Source organism: Bemisia tabaci, chromosome 1, assembly GCF_918797505.1.
Source record: "Bemisia tabaci chromosome 1, PGI_BMITA_v3".
Classification (NCBI taxonomy): Eukaryota; Metazoa; Arthropoda; class Insecta; order Hemiptera; family Aleyrodidae; genus Bemisia; species Bemisia tabaci.
The window spans coordinates 72,637,779-72,653,420 of NC_092793.1; the positions used below are offsets into that span (position 1 = coordinate 72,637,779).

The 15,642-nt window shown below is 40.2% G+C and overlaps 1 protein-coding gene across 1 annotated transcript in view; it reads right to left on the reverse strand.

The window, feature by feature from the left end:
- Positions 1 to 15,642, reverse strand: part of LOC109033178 (uncharacterized) — a 95,227-nt gene that overhangs the window by 49,416 nt on the left and 30,169 nt on the right.

Consider the following 15,642-nt stretch of genomic DNA (forward strand, 5'->3'; position numbering starts at 1 on the left):
TAAACATTCTTCGAGACAATCATGCGAGAAATCAGTAGGCAGAGCCCTCCATCTTTCATACTGACGGCAACCGTGGACGCTGAAAAGGCTGAGCGGAAAGTTGAACATTGACAGTTAATTTCTTGTGTTCAGCGTCCACAGGGGTGACGTCGATCCAACCACCGCGCATTCTGGTAGGATCACTCAAGTTCCTGGTCAGGTTTAGACGTTACGCATGTGAGCTCCGGGGTACCGGAGACCCTCTCATACGGGCTGCGCGGGCACGTCGCGCGGTGACATTTATGTATTGTGCGCCGCCTGACAAGATGTTCCTGTCCAACTATTTGTAGCCGGCCGAAGACGAATAGCTATTTCATGAAAATGCAAGTGTATGAGATGCGGGTTCATGTCAGGCTAATTGCTTTGTAAGTGTGCGTCTTGTCATTCTTGTCCATACTGCCGTGATCGGAAGAGAGCCGTAAGTGCAGTCTGGGATGAACCTCGAAACACATAAGAGCATGTGCTAATGGTGGCTCATACAGTAATGGACTTCCGGCTCTTTTCGCTATCACGACAACATAGTGTGGTGCGTTAACCCTTGTTCTCTCCTCCTCCGCCATGTAATTCCGAACGTAATGACTTCGCTTGAGTAAGAATTTTCATCTGAATTATATAATGGGAGAAAAAATAATACTTTAGAAAGGACAGATATTTTTATGGAGATACAATTGAGAGACGTTGCGTTGGAATTGGCCATGAGACAAGGAAGAAATAAACGAAATAAGCTTAAAATGGAATTAGGGCCGCAAAATGAAACATGAAATAAAAATGGAATATCCCGACGTTTTGCTGTGCTAACCGAAAAAAATGAAAATTTTCGGTGAAATGAAGGATTATTTCAGTACACATCCCAGAATTTTCGACTTTGGTAACAGTTAATCTCGAAGCCGTTGACTTTTTTCTGCATACCATTTGGAAGTTTTACGGATGTGGTATTTTTATAGCCTGCGGCATGAAGCATTGCAAAGTGAGTGACAGGCCATAGAAATATTTGGTACAATCATGAGTGTCATCACTATTACTTTTTTTTGTAAGTTAAAATTTTTTATAAATCACATACATCTTACTATTTAAAATAAAATGATTTCTATCTTAAAATTGTTCGGAAGTAAAATTTAAATTTCATTTCGACCTTAAGGTTTATAACTTGGTTTCTCAGTTTTATATTATATTATGGGAGTAAACTTAATTGTTATCTGCTGTGAAATAAAATGTCTTCTGCGGGGAGAATTTTAAGTATTATTTCTGTTATTTATTTTTATTTATTCACGTTTTTTAAATTTTTCGTCGTGCCATCAACAGATACGTTTCCCTCAATCCGAAAGTGATCCGGCTGAGTGAATACTCATTTATGTCCGCAACCGCGATGCATATTCGATGAAGTTACCGATTCCAAAACGAATGCATCTCCGGCCTGCACACGAAGACGCATTACTGTGAGGCTATCGCGTCCCTGCTGTTGAGCGGCGCAACTCGACTTCATATACATTTTGCCGTCATAGCGGCTCATAGCCCACAATTCCGATTGATTACACCCTCTCCCCTCGCCCCCCTCTCCTTGGGTCCGATAAATCCTGGGCCCTTCCCGTTAGACCGTCGTTTAGTCCCGTTCTGCTGGGATCGTGACCGCTCCAATAAAAAGGAGCCAATTTTCGCGGGGAGGGGGCACTGCGGGAAGCCCTTGGCTCCGAGGTCTCCTGCTTGATTATTTACTGGGTCGTCTGGGGAGGTTTGTCTATTGGATTCGTCCGATTAAAGCATCCCGAGGCTATAGGAGGAGCAGTCCAAGTAGGCGCCATTAATGGATGTATGCAAGGTACCATGTTTTGGCGTTGCCATGCGATAGGGATAAATTCTTTAAACCTCCATCTCGTCCTTTCAAAGGGCTCTACATCGTCACCTTTCGGCGGAGGTACTTATATCAAGCGCCATGTTACGAATCAAAATTTCTACCGCGATTTTTTTATTTTATTTTACAGAGGTGCTCATAGAAGAAAATTTCACGAGGAGACCAATGGAACCTCGTTTTTAATCTCAAAGTTTTCTTTAAGCGGAGTTATAAGCGTTTAAAGTTTCCAAATTTCGTCCGACCTCTCCTATTGACTCGATCCACTGTGCGTTGAGTGTAATTGACGACAAATTATAGGTAACTCAAGAGGTGACTTTACACGGAAAAAAGTGTTAGCGGTTATCCATTAAACTTTTGGCGCTACCCTAATTTGTTGGATGATATTTCTACACATTTGGACTAGTAACCTAATTTATTAGGGCACTACCACAATTACTCGGAAATGCCCGGGAAAGTTTACGGTGACGGCAAATGGGTACTCATTATCTTCACCTTTGAATTATCTGTATGCAACGACTGCCATTTTTTTTTAAATTCTCAGATCCGAACGAAGCTTAAGATGGATGAGCAGTGGATCCTTCAGTGTGCCCGTACTCTCCCCATAAAAGTACTCCTGCGGGACGATTATTGAAACTGATAGACAAAGCGATAGACAAAGATGACATAGGAAGTATAAAGCAATTCTATTGGTTGAAATGGGTGGTTCTCATCGACTAAGGGGGAAAATGATAGACTAACTGTCGGGTTTCTCGTGGGTTGCCGTTACTTAGTCGATTACCTACCTCCTTTGTCCATTGCAACAACCCGTTTCCACCAATAGGATCCCTCCAAATCCCTTTTGTCGTCTTTGTCTATCGCTTTATCTATCAGTTTCAATAATCGGTCCGCAGTGTTGGATGGGGGCCGGCAACGTTGACGGTGGCCGCCGCAAGGGGTGCACGGGCAAGGCCGTTGCGAGGCCTTGAACCTGCGTCGACGAGATTAATGTTGGGCTAATTGGCGCCTTGCCATACCGCCCCCCTCCTTTCCCTCCCCCTCCACCACGCCGCCGTGGACTCATGCCGATTCAGTTATGAAAGTTCAAAGCTCGTAAATATCGGCCGGATAGAGGTCAGTGACTTGCCGGCCGCTCGGACGAGGGGGTGGCCAGGTAGGGGGGGGGGGGGATCTGTGCCCTCAGCGTCAGCCCTAGCCTTGCACCCGGTACCAGGTCCAGCGCCGCGCTGCCATTAGCACGATGTTCGCTGGCTGTGCTTGCGCTTCCAGGTTGCTATCTTGATAAGCTACGTCGTTGCCACCAGTCTTGTAAAATATTCCAGTATTCGAAATAGAGCGTGCTGCTCCGAAAGCACAACAAAAAACAAGTGTGTTCCGAAAACGATTCATCTGAATATTTCGACGAACAACTGTTTAGGACTTTGGAAACCAACTGCTTGGGCATTTTTATTGCTTGTGAAGCTTTTTTAAATGTTTGGAGTTTTATCTTGGTTGGTTTTGACTAAAAATAAAATAAGATGTATTAAAAATGTTTTTGATAACCCCATTTTTGAAAACGACTTAAATGTGAACAAAAGTTCGATAGTAGTTTACACTTATTATAAAAATGTTTTTGTACATTTTTTAGACATTTTTTTAAAATGATAAAAAAAATACCTTGAAAATTTTCATGTCTTTTAAACATTTAGAAAATGTTTTTAAAATTATTAAAATATGTAGAAATATTAACGTTAAAACATATTTGAGTTGTCATAAGTTATCTCCTTGTTTTTGAAATATGTTAATTCTCCTCTTAATATAAAGAAACATTCGTGAAAAATGTAATAGTTTTTAAAGATATTTTAAAAAGAAATTTATACATATTTCAAGCGTTATGTGCCATTAGGGTGGGTATTTATCCAAGTATTTTCTCGGACAAATACCCAGGATTACATAAGAGGTAATTAAGAGAGTAGAACACTGCCGTGAACAAGCTCTTTCTAGAAATTGTAAAAATTACAGAGTATCAACATTCGAGCTTGAACAATTCTTTCTTCACCCACTCGCTGAAAGAAGTAAATTGATCAGCACCTGTGCCTGATTCGAGGCGCTTAAAAGGAGGAATGTGGTGAACAGTTGACGAGACAAAAATCCATAAAACCGTCTTGATTTAGGGGCTATCTTTTCGTTTTGTAGTGTTTAAGTCCGGGAACGCGTTTTGATGACGTTTTTATAGCTCTCCTTTGCTTCGTCATTCCTTTTATTTTCCTCGAAAAATGGTCAATGTTAAGCGCACCACTACTACAATCAGGGTTGCCACGAAATGTGATTATCTTTGTTGAAGTTCGTGTTTTTTTCAATCCTTCGTTTGAAACGTGGAGAGGGCCCCAAGTTCACGGGAGCTTTCTCAGATTTTTTGGAATGCTATTTAATATTGAGAAATGAGTGTAAATTTGCGTATTTTGAGCTCAAATTTATGAGCTTATTGCCAAAAAAGCCAATATGGCGTCCAAAAATGTCCTTATTGCCATTGCAATTCACTCCTCCGACCGCGCGGCCCTTTCGCCGCGATTAATGGTCCGTGCCGTCATTATTAATGCACATGGATCGCATGGATAGCATGCATTTAGGGAGTAGAAGGGGTCAGAGGGTGCATGACGAGGGTCAGGGGTACGCAACGATGGGTGGGGGGAGGGGGGGGGGGCTTCGTAGTTAATAATCGGTTCGTCTGAAGAAGAGGAATCCAGTAACATTTTGTGATGTAATTCAGAAACGGTCCCTAAACCATATCAAACTAAATGTGTGTTAAATTAATGCGCACTGTCAATTTTACATATATAGTTTGATGTCAATTATACTAAATTAGATATTAGGCCACAGCTCTACAGAGCTCGCAAAATCGTCATTTCCCCCTAATGCCATTTTATCATTTGAATAATTTATCACGGAGAATTTTCAAAATGAACCAGATCGCACTCGCCTGATATGGCTGATCCTAAACTTGTTCGAGGTTTGAGGTGCTTTTATTCGATCGGTTCTTTAAAGAATCCTCTGACCAAAAAAAAAGGTTTGGCATCGGCAGTAAGAAAGGAGAAATTCTGCCCTACCAAGGAAGAACGTCGTATGAACCTTCAGGCGTTGCCGAAGTGCCTTCGATAAAACACGAATTACCTAATAAACTTATGAATATTTTTCTTCCAAATTTTTCAGATAAATTTGTTCGCAATTTCACCGAAAAGTCCTGAAAATTTCAAGAGAAAATATTCATAACTTTCCTGAAAAATGAGCATTTGATCAAAGGAAATTTGGCAACCCTCGAATGCTCTTACGGCGTTCTTCCTTAGCACGGCAGAATTGTAAGCGAGCGCGATCTCGCCGAGCGAGACAATTTTCCGTGCAACAAGTATCTCGATTCCTGTCCAACTCATTATACTCCCGTTTAACGGATCCCTGACCAATTCTGCTACTTTTTCCTGCTTGTCTGTACACTCTCAGCACCCCTCTGCCCCTCTGATTCTTCCGTGCAACATGTCTGGTTGAAATAATCTTTGCGCGGTTGTATATTTTTATTCCTTAATTGCCCTCTCCTTTCTCCGGAGATTTATGATGCACCGATTGTTTTCCGGTCATGCTTCTAGCGTCCTCTAAACTGCAATGCTGAGGAAAAACGCCGTATGAACCTTCAGTCATGGCCAAATTTCCTTTGACAGAACACGATCTTTTGGGAAAATTCGCGAGTATTTTTCCCTCGATTCTTCAGAGAAATCCGTTCGCATTTGAATCTAAAACATCTGAAAATTTCGAGGAAAAATACTCGCATATTTTTCTTCAAAAATAAATATTTGCCGAGAGGAAATTCGGCAACATCCGAATGCTCATACGGCGTTTTTCTTTAGCATGACAGTAAAGGGCTTGCACAGTTTTCTCGACCTGTGCTCAAGCAAACAATTAAGCATTTCGTTTTCGTTGCGTTTTCGTTCCGAACACAAGAGCTTGATTATTTGCCATTTATTCGAGCGTCAGTGTTGCACATACGATCTAAGAGGGTAAAGTTCAACTTTCCTTTTCTATTCGATGTATTTAAAAAAAAGGAAGCATTTTCTTGTACCATTGTGGATGTCTTGCAGGCTTATTTTTTTAAAGCATTTCCTTGTATCTATCTACATGGTTTAAAACTGAAACTAACGTTAGATAATACGATGACTAGGCAGATTAGGCTTATTCTCACGAATTCCTTTTTCAATGGTAGCGATGCCTGAGGATTTGCTAAATTATTTCACTTTAGTTCTTGGTTCAACTATTCGGGCTCCATAGATGCCCGTGTTGCATACCCACGGAAACGAAGGCGTTTTGACTGCCCAAGCACCCATTACTTGATCCGCGGTGCGGCAGTGCGGCCCCAACGGTGGGCTTTACTGGAAGGATTCAAAAAGGCCCAGCACCTTCAATTCTTCGTTTATACTACAAAGATATTACCGAGGGTCCGAGGGGAGTATCATTTGTGCTTCAGTTTTGATATCAGGATGTGCTGAGCATGATTTGTAGAGCACTCATGCCTAAGAGATATCTTCGAAGGATAAAAGAATAATTGAAGGCACTCCGCCATTTTAGATCCTTGCGGTAAAGCCCGTCGCACAATGATACGAGCTTTTCAGGGAGGTTGTAATGCCACGTATGCTTCGTCGCTCCCCAACGAAAGGACGTAACTCCATTCCAAAGTTGCAAAATTGTCCCAAGCAATTCGATTCTTTACAAGAACATACTTACGTGGTTTTCGTCCAAAATTTTTCTGGATTTAGCGGGAGATCAGGTGAAAAATCAGTAAAATTTTCAGTCGGAAGTGCCCGAAAATTTAGACTTAAAATTTAAAATTGCGAGGGGAAAGTTGGCAACGCTGAAATATAGTTACTTTCTTTCGTGGGGGAAAGGACGGCTTGTGTAAAATGCTTCATCCTCACTGGAAAAAAAAAAAAACACATCGGATCTAGAGTCCAGACTCTTGAAAACATTGACAAGAAAAAGGACTCTTGATGCAACCAGATTTAAGCTGAAATCAAAAGGAAATCCGCTCAAATTAAGAGGCTTGGTTCTTGATTTAAGCTTCAATCTGATTGAATCAAGAGTATTTTTTCTTGTCGATGTTTTTAAGAGTCTGGACTCTAGATCCAATGTGTTTTTTTCTCCAGTGCTTGAGAATTTTTCTTCGGCATCACTGTGGACGGAGTCCTCTCCATCGCTCGGCGTCGGTGGCACGTGGAGAAAACGGTTGGGTGCTGTCTCTCCGCGGAGAATCTATCAGGATGTCACAGAGAAAACTACAAAAGTAGGATGCGCCATTGACACAATGACCGCGGTCCGGCGAGGAAATCGCCTCCATCAATATATATCTGTGACCGCGAGAGAGGACCGATGTCACCGGGAACAATCTGCGACGACTGGCGCCGATTAGAAAGGCCGAGACGGATGTACCAGTACCATTCTTCTTCAATTATTGGATCTGTGAATGGTTGGTAAGGACCCTGGTGTGATTAACGATACAACTTATTCATAGAGATGAAATGTTTTAGAGACCCTTTACAAGTTGTTCAAGCAACGTAAGGGCCGTATTCAAAGTCGATTATTTAACAGCTCCATTTGATCTACATTGTGATAAGGGGAGGTATCAGTAGATTCTTGAGGTAATTCGATGGACGCCATATTTTGTGTCGCTGTCGTTTGATATATCGCATCAATTGATTCCATTTCTTCAGCTTCTCGTCATTTTTCTCCAATTTTGAGATCGTAATTCGGTTGTCAGGAGACTAAATCACTCTCTTACCAATTTTAACAAAGAAATTCAACGTAATGAAGGCGTGGTTCTTTTAGAGAGAAAATATCGCATTCGATACTGATATCGAAACTGCACTCGAATGCGATATTTTCTCTCTAAAAAAACTACGCCTTTATTACGTTGAATTTCTTTCTTAAAATTGGTAAGTTAGTGCTTTAGTCTCCTGACAACAGAATTGCGATCTCAAAATTGGAAAAAATGACGAGTGGCTGAAAAAATGGAACCAATTGATGCGATATATCGCACGTTCTGACACAAAATATGGCGTCCATCGAATCACCTCAACATTGTTTCGTAAACTGAATAGCTTTGACGAATCCTGAGTAATATTGAAAGGGTACAACTTTGGAAGCAGACCCTTTCAAGGAATTACAATGATTTGCCTCAACAAAATTAGAAACACAAAAGAAACAATTTTGTTGGTTTTGAAAATTGTAAGGTAGGTTTGCACCTACGGTTGGAAAAAAACAGCGGGTGATTGGACTTTGGTATGAAAGAAGCGATTGAGTTTTTTTTTGCTAATTTTATATTTCATTTTTATTTTATGTAGATGTAACTGTTTCACGGAGGGTACTTCGTAATGAGGAGCTATCGCCGAGATAACTATGCTTAGGTAAATACATTTGATTAAGTTTTATTTGCCAATGTATGCCATTCTTCCCCGCTTTCTCCTCATGATAGCTCAAAACTGGTAAGTTCTCTAGATGTTCGGTAAAATGTCGTTGATACTTATATTCCAGGGAATTCCGACAACTTGGCATCAATGAAAGTCGACGTACTATGGTCTATTAATCATCTGCTAATGATCAAATCGATTAGCGAAGTGGCCGACACCATAACAGAGACTGCAAGCACCAAGCAGGTGCCATCTAGCGTCAAAAATCCCCCTGGTGGAACGAAACAGTATCTAAAGAGCAAATAAATAATGCTGTTGATGTTCGAATTCGGATCCTTGAGCTTCAGCCAACACATGTCTTTGGCCAACACGCGGAACATAATTTTCTCAGTTAAGAACCCTTTGCATTGTAACAAGAACTCTACATTCTCTAGGTTAAGAAATGTCTTCGGAAAATTTTTCAAGAGGAGTTGATGCGATGATCCTACTGATGATAATATTGGGGCATGGTATAATTCCCTCAAAACAAATATGGTGGATGGAGGACCTTCAGAATTTTAGAGAACGACTTTAGTCGATAATCGATCGATAATTTTTGGATTTAAGAATTTTTTTTAAAAAATTTCGAACATGCTTTGGCACGTCAATTATTTGCACATGCAATTTAACGGAGTAAAACTTTAAAATAATTTTGAGAGCGGACGTAAGAATGAAATAAATTTTATTTTTTCGTGGTAGATACCGTCATCTATTGTGTTTTTAAAATGCGATATCTCTGTTAAGGCGATTCATCCTGGGTTTTTGGTGGTAGGTAAAGCTGATGTGCGATGTATCGCAAAGATTGAGTAAAACATGTTGGCAAATTTGGACTTCATTTTGCAATTAAGACCTATAATTTCTGGCCCATCCGTAAAAACACCTATGCACATAGAAAAACAATGGTACATGCGTTTTTTTCTGAAATGAGCCAGAAATTGTAGTTCTTTATTGCAAAATGCAGTCCATCTAGACTTCTTACCAAAAAAACGACGATACCCCTGTATAAGTCTGAAAAACCACTCGCAGTAAAAAAATGACAAAGCTCGATACGAGATTTGGCTACTGAAAAAAACATTGAATTTAATACAAATATCGATTTTTGTATCTGACGCGATGTGATTATCCAATTCCTGTGTTTATTTCTCCGAACTTTACGAGATTTTCTGTTGAGAATGATTTTTTACACTCATGCGCAGAGGCATTTATCTGTTTTTCGCCAATAAGGAGTAAAAATCTACTGAGACCATTTACTTGATCGATGCAATATATCGCACATGAGTTCGACCACGCAAATAAGCTCGAGGGGCAAATCCCCTCAATTTTGGACGAAAAAATTGGTTACTGTGGCACATATTCCTCCGTATTTTTTGCATGAATCGTAAGATAAACCATAAAGGATCTGATTCTGCTAAGGGTTTGCGAACTCTCTGAGGTTGTACTTATTCTCAGATTTGGAATACTTCCTACACACGAGCATCCTAGAGTACCAATTTATAGACAAAAAGGCTACTAGAGGATCCACCTCTGATTGGCTCAGCCATTGTAGGCTTACGGGAGCTCTTAGATTTCAAAAAAATGGCGGACGTTGCATGCAGATGCTTAAAAAATGTAGAAAGTGAGGTTTCATTTGCTTATTTCATCGAGAAATTTACCAATATCAAATTAGTAGACGCATACACTCAATTTTAACATCCATTTTGTGGGATTCATTTGAAAAAAATATTTTTAGCTTGAGCCTCTGCTGCTGAGAGGTTGGTTACATGTGCAGCGGACGAATAATGTCAAGGGTTAGCCGCAACTCCAACCCTCCCCCCCGCTTCCACCCGACCCTACTTACAATTAGAGTCGACGCTATTTTTTTATCCTCTAACAGTCTCCATGAGCTCCAGTGGCCATATTCTCCCTATTCGCTCCAGTTTGCTCGACCACCGAAAATAAATCCCTCAATTTCTGTTAGACGGGCGTAAGTCCAATAACTCTTGAGCCTTGGCTTTCGTTGATCATGCAGGACACCCAGGGCTCATGAGTTTTTGGACTTACGCCCGTCTAACTGCAACGGATTCAATTTAGTATCAAATAGAGCGCGGTTTTATCGGGGGATTCCCGAGATCCGGCATCTATGGGATTGATTGTTTCCATGATTAATAATATATCGTCTGGCGATCGAAAATCTCCCCATCTGAGTCGGCGGCATGGAAAATCAATTTGAGGAGGGAAAAAGAAAGTGTCACAGTTATGTGGCCCACAAACGCGTCTGCGCGGCCACATCGCGGGATGAAAGAGAAACAGGAGGAGAGTATACCTACCTGCCGACACGCCGACTCCGCAAAAGGCCGCGGCAGCGTTGCGTCGCTTTGCTAGTCCTGAATTTGAGCCGCTTTCTGATAAAACGGCGTAAGCCCATCACTTTCAAATTAGACCCTCTGATGAGTGCTTACACATTTTCTGAGAAGTTTTATTTTATTTAATGTTATAGGATAAATGGCATCGCTGAAAAAAAAAGTTCGGTAAATATGGAACCACGATCTTGTTCGGTACACACGACCGAATTATTCGGTCTGTTCAACCGAATTGTTCGGTTTGTGCGACCGAACCATAATAAATTCTTACAGTTCGGTTCAGTGGACCGAACAGTTCGGCTGAGCAGACCGAATAATTCGGTCGTGTGTACCGAACAAGATCGTGGTTCCATATTTACCGAACTTTTTTTTTTAAAATTTTGCATGCAAAATTTTAAAAATTTCGTCTATTTAAAGGTTGTACCTCCATGCCCTATCTAAAAAATGGGAATCAGTGATACAATTTTCAAAAGTCACTTTAAACTTTCTTTCCTACTTAAAAATTTCCCAGTTTTCCTTAATTTTTTAAAAAAGGCATAAGTCATGCAATTTTAATTTATCACAAAAGGATCAAAATATTTCCATCGAAAAAATTATTTCAGAATTTTCAAACGGATGTTGACTCAGTTTTTGAACATTCAACGAAGGAATTAGCCTCTCGCCTCTCTTGTAAAATTCAGTCTTGTGGACTTGAGTCCTTCCACCAGAAACCGATTCAATTAGTCGTTCCTGGGACGAAGGAAGGTAGATTGCCAAATTGGCTCGAACACAATCTTTAACAAGAATGTACGCGCGCAATTTTTTTTTTTCAAAATTTTACTAATTTTCGGATGAGATCAGAAGGGAAATCGGTGAAATTTTCAGTCAAAAGTGCCCGAAATTCTCTTTCTAAGATTGTAATTTACGAGGGGAAAGACAACAAATAAATGTAGTTACGTTCTTTCGTGAGGGAACGAGCGAATGGATCGTATTTGATAGTGGTTCGATGTATATCGTTTGGCTCAAAACAGTAGAATATGACCCCAAATTTCAACTGTAGGATATTTGTCTGAAAAGTTGAAAATGAGAAATTTCGTAGCAATTTCACTACTCTTGGCAAATAAGTACTCATACGACTTAAAAATCCATCACTAAAAACCCGTTCTATCAGATTACTCAATTGGATTTTGAGGCCATGCTTATGTTTTGAACCAATCGATATCGATATAATCTCACCCGTTTGATGTATCGAATACGATCTATTGTGATGCTAAGCACACATACTTTTGAACCCTTTTTTCGGTGGTCGGAGAAAAACCCCGGTGAGTTCTAGTGCCTCATCTGACAGCGCGGAAGTACATCAGGACAAAAGTAGGAACCGCCTCCTTCTCAGTCCTCAGGTATGTGGGAATGACTGTGCGCTGTTATTAGTGCCCCTCGAGCCCTGATTATTGGTTTACGTTCCTCACGCTCAGCAATTGCAATGCGAAGCCACTGCTGAGCAGACTTGCGTTTTTGATTGGCTCTTTGGCGAATTGCGGCCTGTGGAAACAGCTCAATCTGGTGGAAAAGGAACCCGACAGCTCAGAGCGAAAGTTCCAGTTCAGCCATGATTCGCGCGGTTCCCGATTGCAGGCATTGAACAGCTTTTCAACTTTTCAGATTATTATTGATAGTAAGTTCGAAAATATTAAAATGTCTTCTCTATCAATCATACTTCAGGAATAGATAGAATGGATGAAACTTGGGGGATGACAGACACATATATTCCTCTATCTTGGATTTCAGATGCATTATTTTGTATAAAAAACACAGGAATAAATAATAGCCAATCGAGGCTAAAAAATTCAGAAACTCCTAACACCGTGACTTTTGGGGTCCAAAAAACACTATTTTTAACCGGATATAATGAGGATAGATGTAAAAGGGGAACCGATGCTAAAACGTATGATACACATATCATGGTCCAGGGTTCACACAGGGGTATACAATATACACGTTATGTAAGTCCTGCGATGCTGAGTCTCTCAACGTATTTTAAAAATGCATTGAAACCTGACGTATGACCAAAAAAGTAAGTTCTCTGATTGAGAGTATTTCGAAGCAGTTTGAAATCATCGCAGGCCGCGGCCGACGAGATCATGATGTGGTGAACCACAAGGAGAAAATCCTGATAACTATTTTGAATTGCCTGGGAAGAGTGCACTCACAAGAGCATAAACATGTCAGTCATTCACACCCTAGTCACGCTCAAAGATATGGATGAAATAATGTTGAGACGTCTGTAGAGCTCTCTGCAGAAGTTCGGCAGCATTTTTAATTCGTTTTACCACGAAACAACGTCTTTGTAGGCAACGCCGATCTTACACTTTAATGGTATTTTAAGCTGATGGATAGGAAGGATAGTGAGGAGGGAGTTCAAGCATCTAAAAGCAGGGGAGAGAAGTAATGCCACATTGCTCCTCTGTGAATACACAGAGAACCCAGGCGTCTCACGAAAACGTTGATTTTGAACGGTTCTGTTGAATTTCACCGAAAAAAAAGTGAGGTTGATTTAACATTATGGATGTAAAAAAAGTGTGCGAGAACTCGCAAAATGCTAAATTACCTACTATGACAGTCAGTTTTACATCTTGACATTGCTAAAATAGCTGCTGTAGCAGTTAATTTAGCATTTTGTAAGTTTTCGCACACTTTTTTAACATCTAAAATGTTAAATCAAATTCACTTTTTTTCAGTGTTGTTGTGAATTAAGCCCTAATAAAAGCTTTATTTTGAAGAAAAAATCTCATCATGCTTGTGTATGAATGAGATTTATTAATCTCGGAGCATTGCAAGGAAAAATCATGGAGAAATTCCACCAAAGTTAATATATTTCTTTAGAACATCTCTACCATTATTTTGTTAAGAATGTTATCAACCTCTCTGATGCTGCAGGAGTATTTTTTGCAGTACCCTGAGGATATTGAAAAAAATTTAGAATTTCGCAGGTAAGTTTACAAATAAATAAATGTTAAAAAAAGTATCTTGACCATGAGCGGTTAAAAAGAATAATATAAGGGGATTGGATGACACACGTATGTACAGTTTTTTACTATTTCAAGAAAGACGTGTTCAAAGTTTCAAAATTATATGGAGCCTCATGGCAGAAGGAAATTTCAAACTCACTATCTGATGCTTGAAAATGGGATTTCACTAATCGGCTCTCTATCGGTTAAATGCTAAAAAATATAGCCAAGCATGGTAATTAGCTTTGTAGTGATCGCATTTTAATTATCACACCAAAAACAAGTTTGGTTGCACGGACCGAAAGTTAGGTGTTCTATACCATCCTAACCATTTAGTTCGACAAAACGAACTCTTTGTTTGTGTTACCGATGGAATACCGGACGTTCAGCTCAGACTGAGCTTCTTTTTTCCGCATACAGGGTGGTCCAGGGTTACACGACCAGACTACAGGAGCGTGTTCTATGGGTCAAAATAAGTCTTTTTTGTTGTACAAAGTGTTTTTTCCAAAATTGCCCCCAGTTGGAGCTACGCCCCCCCCCCCCAAAAAAAAAAAAAAAATTTGGAAAGTAAATCGTTTTTTCCTGAATTTTGGCAACGGTTGTGAACCAAATTTCATGAAAATGTGTGATCCCCTATACTTTTATGCCCTGAATTCTTAAATGATGTAAAAAAAAAATCGAAATCTTAATTTTAAGAGAGGTTTTGGGGGTGTTTCGGCTCCTTCAGTCTGGCCGTTTAGCACTGGTCACCGTGTATACTAAATTTTATCGCGGCAGACTTTTTTCTTCTGATCGAGGAGTCATATACTCGAAGATGAGTTTAACAGGCTGGGTCCCGAAAATCATAGATCGTTGCATGAGGAATGATTGAGTGAGTAATTGAATTTATGAGTTCACAGTGTAAACTCCCTCTTCCTCCTTCCCATTGACGTGTGGGTTTTGAATGGATGCGCGAATACTCGTGCTTGCATGCACGTAATTAATCGCGCGCAGGAGCACGCGTTGCGAGCAACAACGTGATCGGAGATTTAATCAAACGAACTCATTATTAAGCATGCAAGGGCGCAAATTCAATTAAAGAATTTCCATGGTTATGATAACTTTGCAAGACCGTTGTTTGTACTTGTTGGAGTTGTTTTACAACAAAGTACATCAAAGAGAGGTAATGCGTTCGGAAACCTAGCCTGAATTGACCGATCGGTTGAAAATTTTGAATTTATCTCTTTGTTGAAATAAAAGTTTCGTCGCGTAAAATTTGAAGTAATAGGTTTTAGATAATTTATAGGCCGTTGAGGTAGAAGTAGTGACAGTTTGAAACTATCAGGGGCGGCCCGGCTGGAGGCGCTAGAAATTCTGGCGTGTGCCTCACAGTGGCATGGCGTGCTGTGCGATACATCGATTGATCTGCCATTTAAACCTATGGGAAAGAATCGATAGACAGGGTTCGCAACGAACACCTTAATAATCGATTCTTTACCATAGCTTCGAATGGGGGAAAATGACGTTTGTGGTCATTCACGTTTCGCCACTGGTGGCTCAGGAGGCCGCGGCAGTACTTATCTGCTCGTACTCTGTTAGTATAGATTTTAGGGCGATTATGATTTGTTAGATGATTGGGAACAAGTTTAAAATTGAATAGAATGATAGAGATGTATTCTCAAGGCGCGATCTTCCAACACCTACCTATTACCTGCTTGTTTCTTTCTGTTATGGCTATATACTTCCCTAGTTTACTTATTTTTTGAGGCTATCTCCAACTATTAGAAATTGTTCTCCTAGGAAAACTGGCTATAAATATCCTTTAAACGTACTTCTTCCTAAATTCCTAGAATTAATCAGAAATTGAAAACTTTTTTTAAACTCCGATGCAGACTTTTTGCAAAAAATTAACACGCGGGCATTAGGTTTGCACGCCGAAGTAAACTATCAGTAATTAAAGTGGTATCATGCAGATTTTTGTCACGAAG